Genomic DNA, 16,245 nt, shown 5'->3' on the forward strand with positions numbered 1-16,245 from the left:
CTTCCACCTTCTAGACACAGTCCTCACCTAGAAATAAGCATAAACATCACAGAAGTAAATATTTAGGAAAGGAGCTTTTGTGGGAACAGATAATAATGTTCCATAGGTAGTTTCTTAATTCAAGTTGTGTAAAAATGTGACACACATATTACCTATTTTATTAATGTTGACATAAAATCTACACTAATAAAAGAGAAACATGCAAATTGACCATCACTTCGCTATGCCCAGCAGCCAATCAGGAGCAAGTATGCAAATTTACCCAACAAAGATGGTGCTGCTGGAGTGTCTGGGCCTGTCAGCCTGGCTGGGCACTGCAGGAGCCCAGTGGCAAGGCTGGATCTGCTGCTGGAGGGGGCGGATCTAGCCTCGCCACTCCGCCGCTGCTGGAGTGTCTTGGCCTATCGGCCCTCCCAGCCCTCGCCAGGACCAAGCAGTGAGGCTGGATCCACCCCCTGCGGCGGCAGATCCAGCCTTGCTGCTCCACTGCTGCTAGAGTGTGTGGGCCTGTTGGCCTGGCCAGGGGCCGCAGGAGCCCAGCAGTGAGGCTTGATCTGCCACCGTTGGAGTGTCTGGACTTGTCAGCCCCTCCATGAGGCTGGATGCTGCGTCCAGGGGGCACACGCAAATTGTCCCCTCAGGAGTTTGACCAGGAGACCAGGAGTTCGATCACTTGCTATGACGTGCACTGACCACCAGGGGGTGGTGCGGAAAGAGGGAAGAACCCAGCCAGCAGCCAGGGAAGGCAGGCCCCAGCCAGCAGCTAGCAGCTGGCATTTGTGGAAGGGATACCCCGGCCAGCAGCCGAAAGGCCCCGATCAGCTCTGATCGATAGCCAGGCCTAGGGACCCTACCTGTACACGAATTTCATGCACCAGGCCTCTAGTTGTGTCAATAAAGACCTTGGTTTTTATCTGGCATCGAGCTATTTATTTATTTTTTAAGTCATCAAATTTGTCTTCACGCCTGAAATTTATAAAGGCATTGGGTACCATATTATAATGATCATCACAGAGTTTAATGTTTAGTATACTATTTTAAATCCTGTTTTAGGCATTGAGTGAAAGGATACCTTTTTAAAGGAAAGTTTTATTAAGAACACTTATAATTTGAAGTATTCCCACACATTTCATTATTAAGTAGACTATAATAATTGTTTGTTTCCAAATTTATCTCTAATTTCTAGAAAGAAAACAAGGTTATTACAACTACAGAATTATATATTGATTTTTGTTATTGTTATTAATCCTCACGTGAGGATATTTTTTCCATTGTTTTTCAGAGAGAGTGGGAGGGAGAGAGGAGGGGGAGAGAGAGAGAAACATCTATATGAGAGAGAAATATCGACTGGTTGCCTCCCACATGCAACCCAACTGGGAGCGGGAAGCAAACCTGCAACACTTAGGTCAACAGGCTGATGCTCCAACCACTGAGAAAAACCTTTGTTGTCCATATGAATAAAGAAATGTCTCAGTGGTAATACAGACAGTAACATAGTTTCAGCTATTTTTTGTCAGTAGAATTTTTACGTGACCTTATGACAGTACCACTTTTGTCATTTTAGATTGAAAAATTAATAGCATAGAACATATCTTAAACTTTTAATTTTCTAAAAGTATAAGAATAGAAAGCTCATTTTGTTATTTATTATTTTTGTTCTTTTGAAACAAGTTTATTAATTTATTAGTAATATACACCTGATTCTTAGGCAGAATGTGAAGATGAAGGGTTGCTCTCTCATACTGGAAAATCAACTACATAATACGTTACAGTATGTGCAAACATGTACATTGAAGAACTTGGCAAAAGTTTATTAAAGAATTTCTCAAGAGTACCCTTGGGGGAGATGCAGCAACCTCATGACCAAGTCCCAGATCTCTTCAGAATTAATTCTTATAAAGGCAGTTTTGATTACGTTGATCCAAGTTATGCGGTGGTGGCAGGATGGGTAAAGGCAAAGTTTTATTTTTAGTCTCCCCACGGGCTGTCTCACTTGATTTAGGAGGGCTTGGGAGTCCCCAAGAATGATCTTCCAGAGAATTCCTGCCATGTGAGTAACGTTCCTGACAGTTTGTGCAGTCATGAGGAATGGGTCTCTCATCTGTCCCTGATGGGAGAATTGCTTTCTCTGATAAAACCTTCCCATCTCCTGGTAAAGGGGAAGATGTGGGATGACAAAGAGTTTTGCCATTTGGTGAGAGAGGAGGGTGTCTTTTGTATGTTGCAGTGAATTCGTCAAGTGCAGTTTTGTGCTGTGTTTGCCAAGGTCGTACAGGAATCCTACAGGGGCACAGGCTTTCTTGATTGCAGTTGGGGTTTTCAGTTCAACTTGTACTTGAGCCACCAGATGCAAATTAGACATTTCTCAGCAAATTAGACATTTCTTCAGCTCCCAGTATCCATTTTGCATATCATCACTAGAAATGCTTCGTCTTTGGAGAGCTCTGCTCTGTGATGGTCTTCCTGAGATGGATGTGTTTAGCTTTTTGTAGCTCTATTCTGAGAGTGTTACATTCTTTCTTCATCAGTTCTAGTTCTTGTTCCAAGCCATGAATCTTCAGGTCACAACTCAACTTTTCCACCTCCTAGTTTGATGAAGGTGGGTTTAAATCCCTTATCACCTGCTGTGTTTCCACCTTTGTTCTTAGCCTGAGGAATTCTACTTCTTTAGACTGCTGCTGTTCATTCAATACTTCAAAGATTCAAGTTGTCTTTGTTCGTTTTATCCAATTTGCTCTTTAAATTATCTCTATCAACACAAACCTCTAGATATGCATGAGAGGCCTTATTTACTTATTCTCAGCCCAAAGAACTTGTTTCTTCATCTAATAGAGCACCTGTAAGCTTTTCTTCCAAAAATCTTACTCTTTTCTTTAGGAAAGAGTTTTTTTTCTCTGAATCCTTGAGGCATTTTTTGATGTCTTCATCCAAAAACAGTGTCAAGGCCAAAATGTGAAGCACCAGACTCATCTGAATATATCAAGACCGGAGTCACTTATCTCTTTTATGGGCTTTTTCATGATTTAGAATGCAGACACCATCTTCTACCGAGTCAGGCTGCGTTTGGATCCCAGCGTTGGCAAAGAGTCACCAGGGGTCACCACGGGCTCCGAAGACACCAGCTCTTCCCCTGCGAAGGCCGCTGCTCCAGGTACACCTCGGAGGGGTTCCCATTGCTTTGGCCTGGGCTGTGCCAGGACCGACCAGTGGGCTGGGGCCTGGGGATCAGGAAGGAGTGGCAAGCGGGGCAGGAGAAGCTGAAGCGCCACCAGGAGCAGACAGACCCCTTACCCAGTCAGGTGCAGAACCCTGTGAGGCTCCTGAGCGCCCCCATGGGCAACCCCCACACCCCTCCACAGCAGGGAAACGTGACTCAGGGGGCTGGAGGCTAGCAGCACTCGGCCTGAAGGGGGCTGGAAAGCTCATTTTAAAGAAAAATCAATTTAAGTAAAAAATAAAAAAGCTAAAATTTTATAAATAGCAGTGTTTCTTGGAATCGCAAAGTACTGCATTCCATGTGAAATATGACTTGACTTGTTTAAACTTCTTTAAACCAATGGTATCAAACATTACTTTTCTGAAAATATGGTTATTCAATGGACCAATAATAATTGCATTTTTATCAGATTAATCTAAATAGCATTATATATGACTGTTCTCTATTATCGAAAATTAAAATGAGTCTGAATTAATTTTATTTATGTGATTATTTTTCTATTTGTGCAATCCCCAATTCTCCAGTCTCTAAAAGTAATATTTAAAGGACACATTCATAAGCTATATTATCATTCCGTGGCCGCAGCCATCTTGGTTGGGTTAATTTGCATACTTGCTCCTAATTGGCTGGTGGGCATGGCTTGTGGGTGTAGTGCAGTGATGGTTAATTTGCATATTACTCTTTTATTTGATAGGATGATTGTTCAGGGGTGGGCTATGTCATCTTCATCTTGTAACTCCAGGGATTCTCATACTACCTTAGTGCATGGTGTTGAATAAATGAATGAAGGATGGGGAAAACCAGAAGCTCTGATACTTATCCATGATATCAATTAATACAGTGTGCAACCACTGAATTAATAATTATGTTTCATAGTATTCTTGTGTTGTTTATTGTATCCAGATATAGATGTCTTTATTCTTCTTAACACTTATACTTAGTTGTAGTTTAAAGAATATAATTCTTTTTCTTTCCAGATGCTGCTAAATTTGAAGCTGAATCCTATAGAGTTTGTCCTGTAGGATCTGTAGGATCAATCAGTCAGTCAAATTCATGTCAAAATCTACTTTTGAAAACACAACAAGAATATAAAGAGGTTTTGCTGAAAAATTACATGCTCTGAAACATAAACAATAAAAAAATATTTACTGGACTGTTTACATAACATTTTGTTTTCCATTAGACACATGACATGAACTTTTTATTAAAGAAAAAAATTTGTGATCATATGTTTGATGAAAATTTATATAGTATTTTAAACTGGGTATTTTGGGGGCATCTAACTAAGTTTTAAGCAGATTTTGTAGATGAAAGCCAGCACTATTGAGTTATACATAACTCAAATTGCCCAAATACCAACTGTTTAAACAACATCCAAACAAACAACTTGTCATTCATGTTTTAATGATGCTAGTTGATAGATTTTTTTTTTTGCATATTCCAATTTATCACAATATTGGGTCCTAAAGATTTAGATAGACATAATTTTGATATCTGCTGCTATGGCTTCTAATTATCTGTATTAAAATTGTTATAGTGCTATTGGACTTATGTCATTTTAAACACTGATTTAAAAATCTTTCCTTGTGGGGAATAAAGTTTGCCTAAGGCTTTTCTACTTTTCCATTTATTGATTGATTTTTTAGAAAACGTCTTAAAATTACAGAAATATCCAAGTTTCAGTACAAAGAACTCTGTTGCCCTGAACCATTTGAGAGTAAATTGTTAACACTGTGCCACCAAGCCTTATTCCTTTAGAACATTCCACTTGTCTACCATACCACCTTCCCAATCAGAAAACTCACACTAATACATTCTATAATTTCATCCTTGCATCCTTTTCAATTTTTGCCACTTGTCTGTAGTACCTGTTATAGCATAAAGACCCTGTTCAGATCCATGGGTTACACTGAGCTGTAGTGACCATTCTTCTCCTTCAGTCTGGAAGAGGTCCTTAGCCTTTCCTTGACTTTCATGACCTTGAATCTTTTGAAGAGGAAGTTCCAGTAATGTATGTAGAACGTCCTTCAATTTCAGATCCTGGGTTTTCCTGATGTTTCCTTATGATAACATTTAGATCAGACATTTTTAGCAAGAGCATCACAGAAGTAGTCCTATACTCTTCTCATTGCATTCTATGATGTGACCTACAATTTTGATTTGCCATTCTGGTGATGTTAATGTTGATCAGTGAAGGTACTATCTCCTCTGTAATGTTTCCTTTTCACTTCATAATTATTGCTTTATAGGGAAGTTTTTAGAGTCAGTGTAAATATCTCTCCTTCATTAAACTTTTGATTTATTCATTTATCAATATGAACTCATGGTTTATTTTATTTAATGGTTTGTAAGTTGTTAAAATTATTTTTAGAATTTTTCTTTTAGAAATAATCTGTATTAGAAGTTTGAGTGTTATAGAAAAGTTACAAGAATAGTATAAAGAATTCATAAAACCATTCCCCAAAGGTTAACATTTTACTACATTTACTTTATCCTTTCTCCCTTCTTATCTATTACCCAAATAAATGTAAATGAAGGTTGGTTAGATATAATATATGAACCATTTGTAAGTTGCAGACATGATACCTCTTTACTCCTAAATACTTTAGTGTGCATTTTCTAAATAAGAGGAATGATCTTACATAATCTATATATATGAAAGCCTAAGCGACTGTTACCACTGGTCGACTGAATGACTGGGTGCTATGACGATGCACTGACCACCAGGAGCAGCCCCCTTGTGGTCAGTGCACTCCCACAGCCAACTTCCTGGGGCTGGCCAACATCCCGGGGTCCCTCCCCCCAGCCAGCTGGCCTCGATTGGCCTCGATCGCCGGCCAGGCCAAGGGGCCCCACTCATGCACGAATTCATGCACCGGGCCTCTAGTTGTAGTATAATTATGAAAATCAGGGAATTAAAATTGAGTCAGTGTTAATATTTAATCTCGGATCTTATTCAGATATTTGCTATCCTATCTAATAAAGACAGAATATGCAAATTGACTGTCACTCCACAACAAAGATGGAGGTGCCCACAGCCAATAAGGAGGGAATATGCAAATCGACACAACAAAGATGGCGGCGGCCGGGCCGGGATGCTTGTGTTGTCACCATGGACACTCTGGGCCTCTGGGCCTCTGGGCAGTGCATGCATGCAGGCGCGGAGCATCCGGGGTGGGGCGGGATGCCTGCTATGAGGCGGGGGTGGGGAGTGGAGGGAGCTACAGGAGGGCAGCAGAGCCGGAGCAAAGGTGGAAGGCAGCAGCCAGAGTGAAGGCCCGGGTCCCAGGTGCTGGAGGGAAACCGGTGCCCGCAGCCATGGGAAGGAAGGCCTATTCTTGTACGAATCTTTGTGCATCGAGCCTCTAGTTGTCTCAACAATATCCTTTATAGTCCAAGTAAATCCAAGATGATGTGTTATGTCTAATTGTCCTGTTTCTTTAGTCTCTTTTAATCTGGGACATTTCTTTAGGCTTCCTTTGCTTTTCATGACATTCACAGTTTGAAGAGTATAGGCCAGTTATTTGTAGACTTTCCACTTAGGTCTGTCTGAAGTTTCCTCATGTAGCTTCACATTATACCATGTAGTTTCACATTATACCATCTGCACCCCATCCTTTCCCAGACCCCTGTGCCACCTCTTCTGCAGATGATTTCCCCCATCAGGCTCTAAAAACCGAATGTCACACAAGCAATGCAGACTTCTTCCCATACAGCAAATCTGCAGGCACGTGCTCAGCTCAATTGCTGCCAGTGTTGACTGTGATCATGTGGCTATGAAGTGTCTGCCAGGTTTGTCCACAGTACAGGTACTATTTACCTTTGTATGTCACAAATATCTTGTGTGGAGGTACGCTGAGTGTCTGTAAATATTTTGTTACTCCTCAAAATTACACCTACTAGATTTAGCATTTATTGATTATCCTTGCATGAATCAATTATTATGTTGTTTGCCAAATGATATTATTTCATTCCTTCTACATTGATAAATGCTTAATGTGAAACAAACAAGTGAGTGAGAAGGGAAAGCTTATTATTTTGATGCTTAATTTCCCCAGATTGGGCCCGTGGTCCCATTTCAAGTTGAGTTCATGTGTTTTGACCTGTCCCCATTATTGTTTGGGCACTTCCTTACTCTCTGGACAATAAGATGTTTCAAGTTCATCCTGTGGTTTTCTGCCCCAGCCCTAGAATCAGCCATTCTATCTAATAAAGAGGGACTATGCTAATTGACCATCACACCCTCACAAAGATGGAAGTGCCCACAGCCAATAAGGAGGGAATATGCTAATTGACTGCTACACCCTCAAAGATGGCGGCACCCACACCCACAAGATGGCAGTGCCCAGTCTCCTCAGTCCTGCCTGGGCGGCAGGTGTGTGGCACGGCTGTGCCCTCCCCCAGGTGGGCCCGGCTGCTCTGTACACCTGCCTCCGGAGTCCCCCAGTCTCCTCAGCCCTCCAGCCACCCGGGGCCAGCCCAAGGCACAGGTAAGTGTTAGATAGCAGCTTCCCAGCCGCCCAGGGCCACCCGAGGCTCAGGTAACCAGGGCTGGCTGAAGATTGCGCTGCTGGCATTGGCAACAGCAGAGGTGTGATGGGGCGTTGCCTTCCCCTGATAGCTGGGTCACCTCCCACCCCTGAGGGCTCCTGGACTGTGAAAGGGGGCAGGCCAGGCTGAGGGACCCCCCTCCAGTACATGAATTTTCTTGCACTGGGCCTCTAGTTTTTTCATAAAATCCCTGATTCCTTTTAGGGACAGTGATGTTTAGAAACCAAGATCTGGGCAAGAATTGTGGTAGGTGTGCATATTGCTATTGGGGTTGTCATTGTTCATAGGTTCCCTCAGTGAGCAGCAGAGAATCATGTGTGCCCATATATACACATACATACATGCATACATTAATCTCCAGTTCTGGATCAAAATATATTGAAAAGCAAGAGATCTTACCAATGCTTCCAATCTAATCCAACATGGTGCATTCTAGTTGTTCGCTTTCAATTTTTAACTTCCTGACAGTAAGCTGGCTCCCATCATCAGTATCTTTGATTAATAGTTCAATCTTCTTGTTTGTAACCAGTCTCTGTTGTCCCTGCCCCTATGCACATGTCCTCATCACCCCGGCTTGGATTGTAACACCCCACATTGGGTTGTCTCCACTGCTGTCCCTTCTAATTGTATGCCCTCTGCACCCCATCCTTTCCCAGACTCCTGTGCCACCTCTTCTGCAGATGATTTCCCCCATCAGGCTCTAAAAACCGAAGCAGGGCTGTCCTTCTGCCCCTGTATGGATGCCTCCTGACCTTGTTCAGTCTTTGATCTCTCATCCTATATAATTCACCTTTCAGGGATGCTCTGACTTGAGCTCCAGCACTGTGCAGGGCGCCCCTCCCAGAATTACACCTTCCTCCTTCCATCCAGGCTCCAGCACCTCACTCTGGGCCACCACACCTCCCTGATTTTGTCCCCATGCCTTAGAACCGAATGTTTGGGAAGGGAAGAAAGCAGGAAGGGCTCCAAAAATCTTTTATAAACCCCCTTCAAGCACTACGAATACATCGCAAAGATTTTGACTGTATCTATAAATAAATTGTGAAGAAAATACATTTATAAAACTGAGTTTTCCAAACTATTTAATAGTCTGTTTGATTAACTCTCAATGTTTAAAATATTTCCCATAGAGATCTTGCATTTGTTTTTTAGATTTATTCTCAATCATTTAATACTCTTGATCCTAGTATAAATATCATTTTAAAATTCTATTTTCTTTTTCTTGCCAGCTTTAGAAATAAAACTATGTTGCATTTTGAGGTTGGATTCAGTACCTTGCTAAACTCTTGTTTTTTTCTTACGTGAATATTTTATCTGCAGATTCTTTTGGACTTTCTATATGAACAGATATATAATCTATAAATTGTGATAGTTTTGTTTCTTCTTTTCCTGTTCTTATAATTTTCTTTTTCTTTCTCACTGCAAGAATGGTCTGAAAAATGGGGTGTCCACATCATGTTGAAATTCCAAAGGAGAAACAGAGTATCTCTCTGTAATTATGTAGATAGTAGGGTTTTAAAAGTAGACATCCCTTATTAGTGTGTTCGTTTCTCTTGCTCTGTAACAAATTGTTATCAGTGGAAGTGGAGATCTTGGGGTGCTGTTGGAAGAAGCATTTCTCGATACTCCTAGGGAGGATGAGATATGGTAGAAAGGTTTATTCCTGTGGAATTACACCCCTGGGTTTCCAAAGTCCCATTTCCCTTAGTCCAGTCATAGAAGAAGAAGAGCTGGGGTTGCAGTGGAGCCACAAGCAAAGCTCTTGTCCAGAGTTTCCTTTCCATGTTGGAGCTGGGTCCAGCACAGCATCAGGCTAGTCACAGTCCATTAGCCCAGTGTGTGTGGGGTCCACATGGAACAAGAGAGCCCCACAAGCCCAGAGTCTCACAAGTCCCAAGAGAGCCAAGAACACAAGAGAGCGAGCTCCTTTGTTTCAGGGGTGGGGAACCTTTGTTCTGCCAAGGGCCATTTGGATGTTTATAACATCACTAGTGGCAGTGCACGTATTCATTGCACATTGAAAGGAAATTAATTAGAAGAAATATTTTAATATTGCTATTCGCCCTTCCTCTGTAATAGAAGTATCAGAGGTGAAAGAAAATTAGTAAAATGTATATGAAAATAATATATAAATTGATTAATAAACAATGACAACATAACAACAAAGACATGATATAAAAACAATAAAAATATGATGTAAAAACAACAAAAACATGATATAGAAACAAAAACATGATATAGAAACAACTGATAAAAACAATGACTGATAAACTTATTCTAACACTGAGGCCAGTGTCAGACGGGCACAAATCAATTCTTGGAATCAGAATAACCTCTCCTCCGCAGATTCTGTTAAACTTCAGCTTCAATTATGTTAGGTCGCAATCTTATAATAAATCTAGTACCATTACAAAGACCCCATTTACTATTAAAATTTCTCAGTAGCAGGATGATCACACCTACTTTCAATTCTAATTTATGACACGGCATTCCCAAAGGAGTAATACTTTTAAGATATTTGATGGGAAAACTTTCCTTTTCAGCATCATCTGTTGAATCTAGTATTATTGTGGATTACACTATCGTCTCTGAGTCTTAAAGCAATATCCATTCCCCAGCTGTTTCACCATGTGGGAAAAGAATAGGATATGCCATTGCACCTACTGTAGGAAACAGGATACTGATTTTTTTCATTTTAGTGGCCCTTGCGCCTCCCTGTTGGGGGAGCCGGCACTGCTTGCCCTTGGCCCTCAGTGGTGCCCTTGGAGCACTCCAGGATGTCCCTCAGGTGCCCCAGGAAGAGCTGGGGGTGGTGTTTCCCATTCCCCATGAGCCCCATGCACTGGAGGAGCCTGGGGGAGTCTGGCTGGACAGGGGAGGCACGCCCATCCCCTCGCTTGAGTGGGGCTGGGCCCCTTGAGCAATCGCAATGGGGCTGAGTCAGCGATGCTGTGCTGGCTGACCCTGAGTTTTGCGGGTTTCTCCTCTTTCCTCCCTCCATGTAGTGTTTTTCTGTCCTGCGTCTTGCAGGCGTTCCAGAAGCAACAAGGCAGCTCTCTTTAGTTCACTGTGGACGAGGCTCAGTGGGGCCGGAGGACAAGCCCAGGCAGCATGGGCCGCTCCCTCCTGAGGGCCATATCTGGGCACTGGGGTGTCCCTGTGCTGCCTCTGTCCCGGTGGCCCTTCCCCGCCTCCCCACCCATTGGAACTCACGTGCTGTCGCAGGCTTATGGGGTGTTCCATGAGTGGGGACGATGTGCCCTCGGTGAGAAAGGCTTCTCAGCCATCTGAGAGGGTGCCTTGAGGTACCGGACCCCCCTGCCGCCGCCCCGCTAGAAGCGCGTTGGGGAGCCGCCTCTGAGTTTGGTCACTGGGGCGCCTCGCGCACCAGCTCTGAGGGGCCCAGCTACGAAGCAGCTGCGTCTTGCAGACCGACCCTGGCCTGCGCCTCACCATTCCGAGTCTGCATCCATGGGGGGACCGCTGCTTGCGTGTGGGCACTCGCGGGGCTTCTCCCGCAGGGTCCCGAAGGGAGTGGGGGGACTCGGAGGCCTTTCCCGCCCCGGCGTGCCCGCTTTCACCCCTCCAGCTTCTCTTCTTCCAAGTTCGCAGATGGTCTGCGACCAGTCCTGGGGGGCGTTCTGGCTGCGGGCGGATGGATGGATGGATGGATGGATGGATGGATGGATGGATGGGTGGGTGGATGGATTGATGAATGAATGGGTGGGTGGGTGGGTGGGTGGATGGATGGATGGATGGATGGGTGGATGGATGGATGGATGGATGAATGGGTGGGTGGGTGGGTGGATGGATTGATGGATGAATGGGTAAGTGGGTGGATGGATGGATGGATGGATGGATGGGTGGATGGATGGGTGGATGGATGGGTGGATGGATGGATGGATGGATGGATGGATGGATGGATGGATAGATGGATGGATGAATGGGTGGGTGGGTGGGGGGGTGGATGGATGGATGGATGGAAGGATGGATGGGTGGGTGGATGGGTGGATGAATGGGTGGGTGGGTGGGTGGATGGATGGATGGATGGATGGATGGGTGGGTGGATGGGTGGATGAATGGGTGGGTGGGTGGGTGGGTGGGTGGGTGGATGGATGGATGGATGGGTTGGTGGATGGATGGATGAATGGGTGTGTGGGTGGGTGGATGGATGGATGGGTGGGTGGATGGATGGTTGGATGGATGGATGGGTAGATGGATGGATGAATGGGTGGGTGGGTGGGTGGGTGGATGGATGGATGGATGGATGGATGGGTGGGTGGATGGGTGGATGAATGGGTGGGTGGGTGGGTGGATGGATGGATGGATGGATGGGTTGGTGGATGGATGGATGAATGGGTGGGTGGGTGGGTGGATGGATGGATGGGTGGGTGGATGGATGGTTGGATGGATGGATGGATGGATGGATGGATGGATGGATGGATGGGTGGGTGGATGGATGGGTGGGTAGGTGGGTGGATGGATGGGTGGGTGGGTGGATGGATGGGTGGAGGGAGTGAGGGAGGGGGCCGCTTCCCTGCGGATGAGGGTCGCGTGTGGTCTCCCATGTGGCGGGGCCGCCAGGAGGCGGGAGGGGGCCGAAGTGTGCGCTTGGGAGGATCAGCGGAGTCCCGGGCATACCTGAGTCGCACTGTGTGTCTGGGCGGTGGGATCCCCGTGTTGTTTACCCGGTGGCCGGTCCAGGTCCGGTGCCTACCTCCACGGCCACGTTCCGTGGTCTGGCCGGGGCCCTTCCTTCGTGGGTCCACACGCACTCGCTGGCCTACACGCCCCCAGAACCAGCCTCCTGCCGCGAAGGTGTCGCTCCTCGGCCCCCCACCTCCGGACGGGTCAGGGTTTGGGGGGGAGGGGGTTGTGGGGGCGTGCGCCTGGGAGAAAAAGAGGATCTAGGTCCTCTCCCTGGGTCGGGTGGTGGCCGTGGCGGGGTGGGCTGATGGATGTGGCTGGTGGGCAGCGAGGCCAGGCCTCGCGAGGTGGTTGAAGGTGGTTTTCACGGAAGCCAGTCGGCGTTTTCTGGGTTCTGCGGACCATCCCTGGGCTGGAGGGCCTCCGGCGGTGAGACCCCGCGTGTGCCCCAGGCGAAGACCACTCGCCTGCAGGTCTAATTTTTTCCTTTCGTGTTTTCTCGCACAGAGAATATCCTCACTCACCTGGCGGTGGGCCCAGTCCCCCCAACTCCTGTACCCCCCCGCCCCCCATGCCTTCTCCTTCTCTCCTCGCCTCCCTGACCGCTGCCTGGGGGTGGTCCCCTCTTCTCCTCTGTGTCCCTCTGTCTGCTGGCCTCTGGCGGGAAGCTGGCTGCCGGGCTGGGGTTGGTGTCCTCTGTCTTCTTCTAAGGGTTTTCATCTGACTAAATGAGGCTCACCAGAATAATCCTCCTCTTCATTAACTCAAAATTAACTGAATTAATTATATTTGCAAAATTCCTTTACAGTTGCATATTCTAACAGCTAGGGCAAATCACAGATCCTGCCCACACTCAAGGGAAAAGAATTATAAAGGCTGAGACACCAAAAGGCAGACATTATGAGGTCATCCTATTCTGAGGTCTGTCTGCTACCATTATGTGACATTCCTGAGTCTTCCCAGGAAAGAATGTTGAAGCTTACTGGATGCTTATTTTGCATCTATTAATTGTTTTCTAACTTGTTAATGTGGGCCCAGGCCAGGTAGCTCAGTTGGTTAGAGTGTCATCCCTACACACCAAGGTTGTGGGTTTGATCCTTGGTCAGGGCACATGTAAGAATCAACCAATGGATGCATAAGTAAGTGGAACAGTAATCAATGTTTCATCCTCTTTCTCTCTCCCATCCTCTCTCTCTAAAATTAATCTTTAAAAACGTGTTCATGTGAATTACATGATCTGCTCTTGTTAAACCAACCTTGTGTTTCTCAGATAAACTAAAGTTGGTTATGATATTTTTGTTGGTTTGTTTTATACATTGCTACTTTTTCCTCTCCGTTCATGGATAATAATAATACAAGGAATTTTAAATACTTTAACTCCATTTATACTTCTCCAGACTTATGTGTATTGTTGCATTATATTTGAATGCTATCTTTTATTTTTAATACATTTTTATTGATTTCAGGAAGGAAGGAAGAGGGAGAGTTAGAAGCATCAATGATGAGAGAGAACCATTGATTATCTGCCTCCTGCATGCCCCCTACTGGGGTTTGAGCCCTCAACCTGGGCATGTGCCCTTGACTGGACTTGTGCCCAGGACCCTCAGTCCTTAGGCCTATCCACTGAGCAAAACCAGCTAGGGCTTATTTTTTATTTTATTTATTTAGATACTTTAGTCCTCACCCCAGGATATACTTACTGATTTCAGAGAGGAGGGAAGAGAGAAAGGTAGATGATAGACAGATAGATAGATAGATACATACATACATACATACATACATACCTTTTGGTATATAGGACAATACTCCAACCAATGGAGCCACACCAGCCGGGGCTAATTTTGTCTTGTATTTTTTAAAAACACTAGACATGGCCAGGGAGGGGGGCTCCCCAGCCGCTGCCACCACTTCTGAGGAGCCCAGGTGCGGCCGGGAATCCCGAGGCCTCTGGACAGCAGTGGGCGCCCCTGGAGCTGTCAAGGGCACTGGCTTCCCCTTGGCAGGTGCCTGCCCTCCGCAGGAACTGGAAAAGGGAGGGCCCAGCACCCCATGGCGGGTCCAGGTGGGGCTGGCGGACAGCCAACACTACAAGGGATGGTGCTGCTGGGCCCCTGCTGCTTCCAACAGTGCTGCACCTCTGGCTGCAGCTGCCCTCCCTCCCACCCCCACCTGTGCGCGCCTCTGCCCTGCCCACAGCAGATCCATGGGCCCCATTTCCTCAGGGGAATCTAGTCACTGTGATGTGGTCCTGTTGTGTTGTCAGCCCGCAATAGCCATGAACTTGGGCATGCCATGGAAAGTGCCTGGCGGAGACTTTCAGTACTGCAGCTGCACTAAGGCCTCAGGACATGAAGTTCAAAGTTGGCTCCTGGCTGCCAGGTGCCCGTGGAGGACCAGGGACCTACGCTGCAGCTGCTCCACATCTAGAACCCAGTTTGAACCAGGACAGTGAGGCGTCCAGTGTCCTGCGGACCCTCCAGCAGGCTTCCTGAGGACCGAGTCATCAGCAGGAGCTGTAGAGTCTCTACCACATCGTCAGGACCAGGGCAGGGGTGGAAGGTGCCAGCCATGTGGGCATCCCAGGAGCATCCCCACCCAGCTGTACCCTGCAGGGCAAGGGGAGGCCTCTTCATCGCTGCTTTAGTCCTGAGCTTGGTGTGCAGGTGAACAGGCCGTCTCACCAGAGAGCTCTGAAGGCACCTCATGTGGGAGAGCCAAGACCTGCTCGCCTCACGGCCAGAGACCCACAGCGCAGGGCAGGGACTGGGAGGGTCCTCAGAATCACAAGGCGGGGAGGGCATTGCCACAGGAATTCCCGGGAGGTGTGCAGGGTGTGGCAGGTGGTTAGATTTGGGAACGGGGTGCTCTCACAGAACCATCCTTGCCCTGGAAGACCTGCTGATCCCCTGACGATCCCCAAGGGATGGTGCCTTCCTGAGGAGGAGAGCAGCCTCCACCACGACGTTGTCTCCATGAGTGTCGCCCACACTTATTGGAAGGTCCCTGCAAAGCTGTTGAAGGTCTATAAACAGGCAGAGGAGAGCACCAGCTTTGATTTGTGGCTGAAGACAGATGAGGGCTGTCCCATGGACCTAGATAGAAGCTGTGGATCATAGAATGAGCACAGGACCCTGGAGGGCCCAAATATTTGGTGGGGAAACTTCAGGCTGAATGGGGTGGACCCGACGGGAAAGTGGCAGGAGCTGGAGGACCCCAGCCCTGCTACCTGCCATTGCATGTGGGTCAGGGTAGGTGGTCTCCAGGGACATCGTCCACTGGCTGGCCAGCAAGGGGGGCGGTTCAAGACCTATGGGGTGAAGAGTCGGCTGGGCCTAAGGATGGTGGTCATCGGACCTAAAAGGTTCCAGGACAGCCTGTGGCTGACAGAGAAGACTGGTGAAACAGGGATGCTGTCCTCCCCTCGGTGTCCATAGGAGCTCACGGACCTGTGGGGACTCAGGGAATGTCAGGGACCCTTGTCAGTGTGAGGCCAGAGGAGGGTGACTCTCCTGGGCCCACAGCTGAATGGGAAGGATTTCTCTGTTAGGACCTGATACCTGGGACTACTTCCACTGAAAACTTTAAAGAACAAAAGGCAGGACTACCTTACATGATAATCCCTGGGGGAGGAGGGATGAGTGAATTACAGTCCCTATTACATCTTGGTTGCACATATAGAGTAAACCTCACAATGTCAAACTTAACTTCTTATGGGAGGATTTTCCCAATCCCTTTTTAAAAAGTGGGATATAACATTCACTGTTTGAAAGTGTACAAATCAGTGATTCTTAGCACATTATCTATGTTGTAAAACCATCACCACTGGCTAA

The 16,245-nt window shown here is 46.5% G+C and overlaps 1 pseudogene across 1 annotated transcript in view; it reads right to left on the bottom strand.

Moving 5' to 3' along the window:
* Positions 1-1,886: 1,886 nt before the first annotated feature.
* Positions 1,887-16,245, bottom strand: part of LOC308241432 (5-azacytidine-induced protein 2-like) — a 188,295-nt pseudogene continuing 173,936 nt past the window's right edge. The window contains exon 2 of the transcript in view: positions 1,887-2,621. The product of the transcript in view is annotated as a 5-azacytidine-induced protein 2-like (transcript). The remainder of the gene's footprint in view (positions 2,622-16,245) is intronic.

This window comes from Plecotus auritus (genome assembly GCF_963455305.1).
Source record: "Plecotus auritus genome assembly, chromosome: 1".
NCBI lineage: Eukaryota > Metazoa > Chordata > Mammalia > Chiroptera > Vespertilionidae > Plecotus > Plecotus auritus.